The sequence below is a fragment of the Oenanthe melanoleuca genome, chromosome 2 (assembly GCF_029582105.1).
Source record: "Oenanthe melanoleuca isolate GR-GAL-2019-014 chromosome 2, OMel1.0, whole genome shotgun sequence".
NCBI classification, from domain to species: Eukaryota; Metazoa; Chordata; class Aves; order Passeriformes; family Muscicapidae; genus Oenanthe; species Oenanthe melanoleuca.
In genome coordinates, this window is record NC_079335.1 from 108,024,697 (window position 1) to 108,032,826 (window position 8,130).

Genomic DNA, 8,130 nt, shown 5'->3' on the forward strand with positions numbered 1-8,130 from the left:
AGGTGCGAATGGTTATTCTGTCTGAAGTATCCAGCAATGTAGCACTCTGTCTTTAGCATTTTACTTGTCCCCTCAGTTTGTCCTTGTTCTCTACTTTTATCCTATTAAGCTCTCACCTCCGTGTTCCCAATGCTTCCTTCTGGCTTGTCTGTGCCTTAGCCCTCCTCCTGCATCCTGCATCCCTGGGATCCTTCCTTATAAAGCAGAGCGGAGGATTTCAAAGCTGTTTATCTCTGTACCAGTCCACCCAACCTTGCCCAAAATAACCATGGCACACAGAGAGGTGGTGGCTGTCACACAGAAAACAAGTGTTTTCCAGGACCCACCAGTAGCTGCATGCACACACTGCACAACCTGTCCTGCCATCAGCCAATATCCTGGATGGATGCATGGGGATCTATAGCAGATTTTTTTTTTAAATCCAAAATATTGATACAAGAAAATCACTTTGAAAGGGTATATTCAGAATAACACTCCCTTTTCCTTAATTAAGAAGATTTATCTATTAAACTCTGCTTCAAATGTTCACTACTTCTGCAGTTTTCTGCTTCTGGATGTCGTAAATCTTTTCTGGGCACGTGGCTTCCTCCATAATGATGTGTGGGAAACCTGGTGCATGTCATGTTATTTACTACTGGTTATTTGCTTCATCTGCAATACCAGGATCTGTCATCTGAGGTGGGATTTGCCTCAGGATTCTTAAAAACTTTATCTCAAAATACAAATCAAACAGCTGCTTTAAAAAAAAAAAAAAAAAAAAAAAAAAAAAGAGTTAAAACTGAGCCCTTCCAGTACGAAGTTTCTTGACCCAGATGGGAGCTCATGCCAGTTGATGAAAAACTTTTGTAGGAGATTGGCTTAGCCTGGCCAGTGGTGCCAAGTGGTACCTGAAGACACCAGGTATTGCATGAGCCCTTGGCACTCCTGGTTGAGCACAGGGAAGTTCCTGGCCATTGGTATCTTCAAATGTGTACTGTGTCTCCAGGCAGCAGGGATCCCTACTCACAGTCCTAAAGGATGTGTGTGGGCCACCATCTCCAAAACATCCTTTGTGACCCACTGGAGGAAAGGCAAGGCCTTGTGTGACCCCAAGTTTAATGAACTCATATCCCTCTAACCTGCTTTTTGTAAAATGGGATCGATTGATCATTCTTTTTATTCTTTTATACTGGTCAATTCTTGCTGCAACTGTAGATGCCAACACATCTCCCCCTTGCTCTTCCAGATCCACGTCTGGGGCATCAGAATTAAAAGCACTCAGTGCCAGACCACACACAGCCCCAGGAATGGATGTGGGAGCTCAGGGGCTGCTGTTCCCAAGCTCACACAAACTGTACCTCAGCTGACAGGGACATTGCCACCAAGATGCCTGTGAGCTCCCAGGACCCTCCAGGGACAGTGGCGCCCCAAAGGCTTCGACAATTGGTTTTATGGACTTGAACACTGTGTGTCCTGGCTTAGAACACCCTGGCACAGCAGCCCCATGCTGCTGGTGAGTAAGGAATGCTGTTTTAGGGGGCTGTCAAGGCTCACTCTTCCCACTGGAGTAGTAAGGAGTTGTCCACCTAACAGTGTCCGGTCAGCCACATGACTGCTGAAATGTATGGGGATGTGTTAGTCCTGGAAGTCATAGGATTACCTCATGTCAGGCTGAAAAAATCTGTGAATTTTTATTACCACAGATTGCAACTTCTCCTGAAATTTGATGAAAACTTTCCCAGGAAACTGACTTGCTGGTGCAAGGAAAACTTGCTCCTATATCCACCCAAGCTGAGCATATTCAGCAGCTTGAACAGGATCACCAAGACGAGCTGAGAAGGCTGGACCCAAATCTTCTGATCTGCAGTGTGACTCCTCCAAGCAGATGAGAGTTCTGAAGTGCAGTGTGACTGCTCCAGCAGATGCTGGTGAGCTGAGTTCTGGATGTTTTTCTTGAGGTTTTTCCCAAAGCTTTGGCTGACATTGGCCATTTACGCACAGCAGCAGCATTGCAGAGCGCATGGCAGAGGAGCAGGAACATGGGCAGTGTGCAGTGAATTGGGCTTTGGTACACAAAGCCCGTGCCCACAGCATCTGATGCAAAATCTGTGCCAGGACCTCTGACATATTCAACAGAAGCCAAACATGCCTGTGCCCCATCTCCTTTGAGTTTCTGCCCAGAGTGGCACAATTACATGCAGGGAGAGTCTGTGGCCTGAGCTGTGAGTTGTTTCTGTACCCTGTAGCTCAGTTCAGGGTCTGTACCATGAGATTGCCCCACCTCCTCTGACTCATCCTATGAAGAAAAATGTTTGTTGGAAATGAAACCTTCCTGAAGCCTGGTTTAGACAAGACTGAAAATACTGAGGGATAATCATAGTGAATCATAGTGACTAAAGGACAATTGGGCTCACTTTAAAACTTCTCTTGTGAAAACCATGGATTCCTGTGGCAGTTTTGCATGAACTCCTAAAACTCCACCAGCTTCCCAAAGTGTGAATTTTGCTTCAGCTGTCCTTGAGAAACTTCATATGCCAGCAGCCAAGTGGTGCTGCACAGAGTGTGGCTCCTGCTGTAGCACATGGAATTCAGTTGCTTAATGTATCACAACCATGATTTTCAGGCTCCTGTTGCCTCACATCTTGAGCAGGAGGAGAGTCAGGAATCATCAGCCTGGGTGCAGCTTCTCTGCTCTGTTTGCAGCTGTAGAGCAGAAAATGAAAAACAAATCCCCAGGGCCAGAGGTTTCTCCAAGGTTGTGTCTCAACAAAAAGCCGTTGGATTCCTTCTGGTTTGTTAATCCTGCTGCTAATCAGTCTATGGGAGGACAGCACCCTCCAAGGTGTGTTCAATTCAGCAGGCAGACCTGACAGATGTTAACAGAAGCTTTTTAATTACCTTTCTGGAAATACCTATGAATTATCAGGAGGAAACTCAGATGGGCAGTTCTCAGAAGGTGAGCAGCAGCTCCCAAGGAGGGTGGCAGATAAGCCTTGCTGAGCTGTTCAAAGTCAGCTGGGGTTAAAAAGTGAATACCGCATGGCAGAAAGTGAAAGAATTATGGTAGTGGGTCAGATCTGGTGTGTCTCCTCATCCCAAACCTCCTTCTAGCAACAAGTAGCAGATGTTCAAGGAAAAATGAGAAATGGGGTAAAAGTGATATCCTTGTATGTTCTTTTAGTTTTCGGCACACAGTGGTTTTGGCAAATCTCTAAGTCCCAGGGATAAATTATACATGAAATCTTTTATAATTCTTATTTCTGTGATACATGACTATGGGATTTTTGTTCTGAATCCACATGAGCTCATTCAGCCACTGAACTGGCTTTTCAGAAAAACAGCGTTATTGCAATATCCTGATCTTCTCTGCGGCTTTCCACATGACTGCTGTGAAAGGGCAGCCTCCTGGACTGTCTAAATCCAGCCAAGAAGCCTACACCAGCTGCCACTCAACAAGTCATCAGCTCCAGTTTCCCAGTAGTTGTATTAATGGTTGCAGTTCTGACCACAGGGGGAAGATGTGTCTCTCTCTGTGGATCAAGAGCAAGGCCACAGTGTTGGGTTGCTCAGTCCTCCAGGGCTTAAGGGCCATTAAAGTCTGTCAGGATGGCTGCAGATTTCTCTGCAGATTGGTGGGATATCCCAAAGGTTTCATTGAAAAAGGGAATGCCTAAAAACACAGGGGAGAATATTTTGAACGTGTGGTGCAGGGGGCTCTACCTATATTCAGGTGGATGTGTTTTGAAAAAGACAGAGTGAAGAGGTAAAAGCCTTTTTTCTTTGCAAAACGCTCCATTTCAGCTCCAAACTTTGCACAGGGAAGGACAGAGTGGGGTTGTAAGTTGTAGCCTCAAGCAGCTTCCACCCCTTGGGATGCCCTGGGGCACACCCAAGGCATCAGCCACCTCAAAATGCTTGGAGAGGCAGGGGGGTTGTGGGTCAAGGAGAGGCCATGGCCACTCCGAGGGGCAGTCCCAGGCTGTAACCCACACCGGAGACCGCCTGCTTCCATGGGTTGAGCTGGTGGTAGGAGAAAAAGGGAAAACTTGGGGCAGCCTAATCCAGCATTAAAGTCCTCACTAATTCTCTCCTTCCTGGGGACACCTGAGCCGCGGGGCTGTGCGTGGGGGCCGGCGGCTGCCGTCCCAGTTGGCTTGAGCAGCTGCAGCCATCTGCAGTACTTGTCTCCAGCAAGGTACAGTTTCTGCAGGATGGAGCCCTGAGGTTGGATTTCTGCTCCTCAAAGTCACCCCAGTCGTGGGGAGAGAGGGATGCAACTTTCTGGAAAAAAGGAGAGGGAATATGTTGCATAAATAACCCTGGTGCCAGGTAGGAGATGCTAAGCCTCTGTGTCTCTCCAGCAGCAATTCTTGGGAGAAGTGGTTGCCTGGAGCAGAGCTTTTCCCTTACCCCAGTAGTCTGAGCTGCTGGAAGCCAGGATGCTGCTAAAAACTCTGCAAAGGGCAGGCAGAGGGAAAGCAGGGAACTCCTATCCCACAGGGTGAATAGGGTAGGTTCTGCTGTAGGCAGTTCACATGCTGATTTTATCCCCAGTTGCTGCCAACGATAAGGAAAATTGCCAGGTCTGTGAAAAGGTGAGATAAGGCCTTCTTCACCTTCTGTGAATTCGTGGCTTTGCATCTTTACAATGTGGTGATGGGCACACTTAGATCCAACAGTAATATAACCTGACTCAAAAACATCAGATTGATGCGAAACCTAAAAAGGAGAAAAGATACAAGGACAACACACTTTACATTTTCCTGTCCTCTGGGGTTGTTAGACACTGAGGCTGAGACAACTTTTGAAATGCATAAATAAATCAAAGAACTAAAAATAACACCAAGTTATTAACTCACACAGCTGTATATTCACAAGCGATGCTTACTTTTAAAATAAAAGGATTGGATTTTTAAAATCCTTGCTATGTTATTTAAGTACACCATAGCATATATGTTGAGCATACAACTCTATAACCTTTATCAGATTTGCTTTCTACCCTGCACACTGATTTTTTTTTTCTCCTTATCTTTATTTTCTACTGCTTGGAGAATGAAATCAGTGCAAAGACCAGAGGAGCTTGCTGGTTCTTCTGCCCTGCCTGAAAGCAGCTAGGCAGTGCAGGAACATCCATCTGTCCAGCTGTCATCAACCCAAGGGGCAGAGGGTGAGATCCAGCCTGGAGGATGCTGGTGTAGGGCAAGGAAGGTGAGAAGGGCATGGGAGTGTTTCTCACAAGTTACAGCTCAACTGCAAGATTGCTGAGTACTCTCAGGGGAGGTCCCAGGCCAAATCTTGGGCCACAGACCCACATGTGTAAAATTGGGATAATGTTTTCAAAGCTTACATGACATTCAGGAAGGTTATGACTATGAATGGGCATGAAAAGCTCCACCATGGCAGACTTGTGGTCCTTATAAGGGCTGCTGTCTCTCACTTGAGAGAAGAGGCTTAATTCAAATCAGCTGTCCCCACTGGTAATAAAATTTTTATCACCATTCCTCTTTTGGCTGTCTTAGTGCAATTGTCCTAGAACTAATATTGCATTTAAAAATTTTTAACTGCAGTTTGACCTCCACAGCTCAGTCAGATTCCTTGAAAATAAAGGCTGGAACTTGTTTTGATTTTCTTCTCACAATTCTGGTTGTGACTGGGCTTGAAAATATAAATACCAGTTATCAGCATTCAAACAAAAACAACTCGGAGGAAAAGTAGTGCCATTATTTGGAAGACATAGCACAAGTTGCTGGCTACCCTCCTTCAGACCAATAAAACATGGATAGTTTCAGTGAAGAAGTAAAATTAGTGCCTGAGATTCGTACCCCTGACTGCTATTCCAGACTGCAGTTTAATTCAGCTGTTTATGTGAAGATGCCCTATTGGGATAAGGCAGTGAATCTATCCAACGTTGCGGAGATGAATGCCGTTATTCTTCCTGAAATAAAAATGGTGTCACGGGATCTCTCATGCCTCCCCACAGACAGAAGCTTGATTTAAAGTGCTGTCGGAGGGATCACACCACTAGAAGCACATATTACTTCCTAGCTCAGTGCTGGGGTGTTGACAGAAAGCAATAAAGTGTCCTCAGCCATGACATGCAGTGAGATGTTGTGTTCCCAAGCGGAGCTCAGCACCCAGGCACCTGTGCTGTGGCAAGGGGCAACCAGGCAAGGGGCAACCATGGTCCCTAGACCATGATGGCAGATTTGCATCCCTTCTCTGGAGATACTTTTCTCTCCAAATCAGTATAAGCATGGCTTTGTAAAGAGCTAATGAACTTGAAACATCCAAGCTGCAGCATTTACTCAGCTTGGCTTTTGACAGTGTAATTTATATTTCCACACCACTATTTTCAGACATGGTTAGTACAAGTATTTCAAGTGTAAAGATCCTTGCTAAGCTGAAACTTCCCCATAATTTATCTATTATTTGAACCATTCCTTGGAATGTGTTTGCTCAATGGTGTCAGCAGCCCCCAGCTGACATCACTGGTCATCACAGACACCTATCACACCCCTGAGGAGGGCTGGAACCTGGGCCACTGGAAAACATATCTGGGAAATGTGGCTGCCATCACCTGGGAAAGATGCAACAGTAGGCACCACCTGCCACTGCAGGACCATCCTGACCCAGAAAGGATTACAAAATTACGAAACCCCCAGGGGTCAGTTGTTTTTGCCATGGTTCCCACAGAATCTCCCAGTGTGGGGAGAGAAGAGTAGCATTGTGTGGTTAAAGAGAAGGTCATAGTGGGAGTGTGCAGAGGAGCAAGGCTGGGCTGGCTGGAGTGGGATTGCACTGAGGAGAGCAAGTCTGTGCCCAGAGGTGGAGAACAACCCACAGTGGCCCACTTGGAGCAGCACTGTGAGATGTAAAGCACTGCTGTTTGTGACAGCCCAGCCTCTGGAAAACAGCCTGCCTGGAGGAATGGAGTGTGTTGTGTAACCAGGTACATTTGCAGGAGGAGAGACATTTTCACTGAATTTGCTAAAACGTTACTTTTCATGTCCTTTTTGATATCCTGCCCCTCCCACCGCCCAGTATGTTTAGGAGAGGCAGGCAACAGGCAAGCAGGGTGTTGCTTTAACAAACACTTGGCCCATGAGGAAAAAATTACTTCAGCCACAACATGGAAATCTCACTGCACTGAAGTCACTACCAGGAGTAAGGCTGTCTTACCACCACACGCTTGGCTTTCTTCCCTGATGGCCCGTTGTCCTTTGGAATAAACCCCTTCTCTGCTCCTGTATCCATTCCCGACCTCCTCATGGGAATTTACTGTGTTGAACACAATTTTGGGGCTAACTTTCTGGCACAGCACTTCAGGGTCAGCTCTGCTCTGTGACGTCTTGCTCAGGTCTCCTCCAGTGTTTTTTTCAAGACAGAAAGTGAGCTGAATACACAAATTGCCCTGAAAACAAAACAAAACAAAAAAAGGTGTTATTCAGTGATTTGCTGTCTGTACAACAAAGACAAGAAGTAAATAAAATAAGTAAGTAGGCATACTTGTGAAGCCATTGATTGAGAGGGAAGAAGCTGAGCTGATGGGAGAACGATGACTCCACAAGCATGTATGATGCAAAAGGTTTTAATTGCATGGCAGTGGTTCCTTGGCAAAATCTGGTTCAATTCCTGCACTGCACTAATCCCTGTGGGCACAGGGAAAACTGCTGGGAAATAACATCCTGGGTTTGTCTGCAGCCAAGCTAAGGGACAACTTTTGTGTCCCTGTGCAGCATCACTTGGGCCACCAGAAGGAAAGGGCAGTTTTCCTCCAGGTCTATCCAGAAACAGCTCAGTGTGAGGCATGCTGGCAGAGGCCGAGGTGGCAGACTCGCCTCTTGCACTCCCGCAACTGCTGCTGCTGAAACACAACCCTGGCTGGCTTTGAATCAGTTGCAGTGAAACGGAAGGCTTTGAGAAAACAAACTCCTTCCAAACATATCCTTAACTTCATTTCCTCTGATGGCCCTCCTTCTTTCTGGGCTAGGTTTCATGGGTCACTTTGTATTTTAGGTTTTTTTTCTTCTTCTTCTAATTTTAATTCTTGTCCCACCAGGGGTTGTTCTTTCATAGAATCCCAACCACAAATTCTCAGAGCTGAGACAGGGACTTGCCTGTGTTCTCTCTGCTTTTTTTCTTTCCTCATTT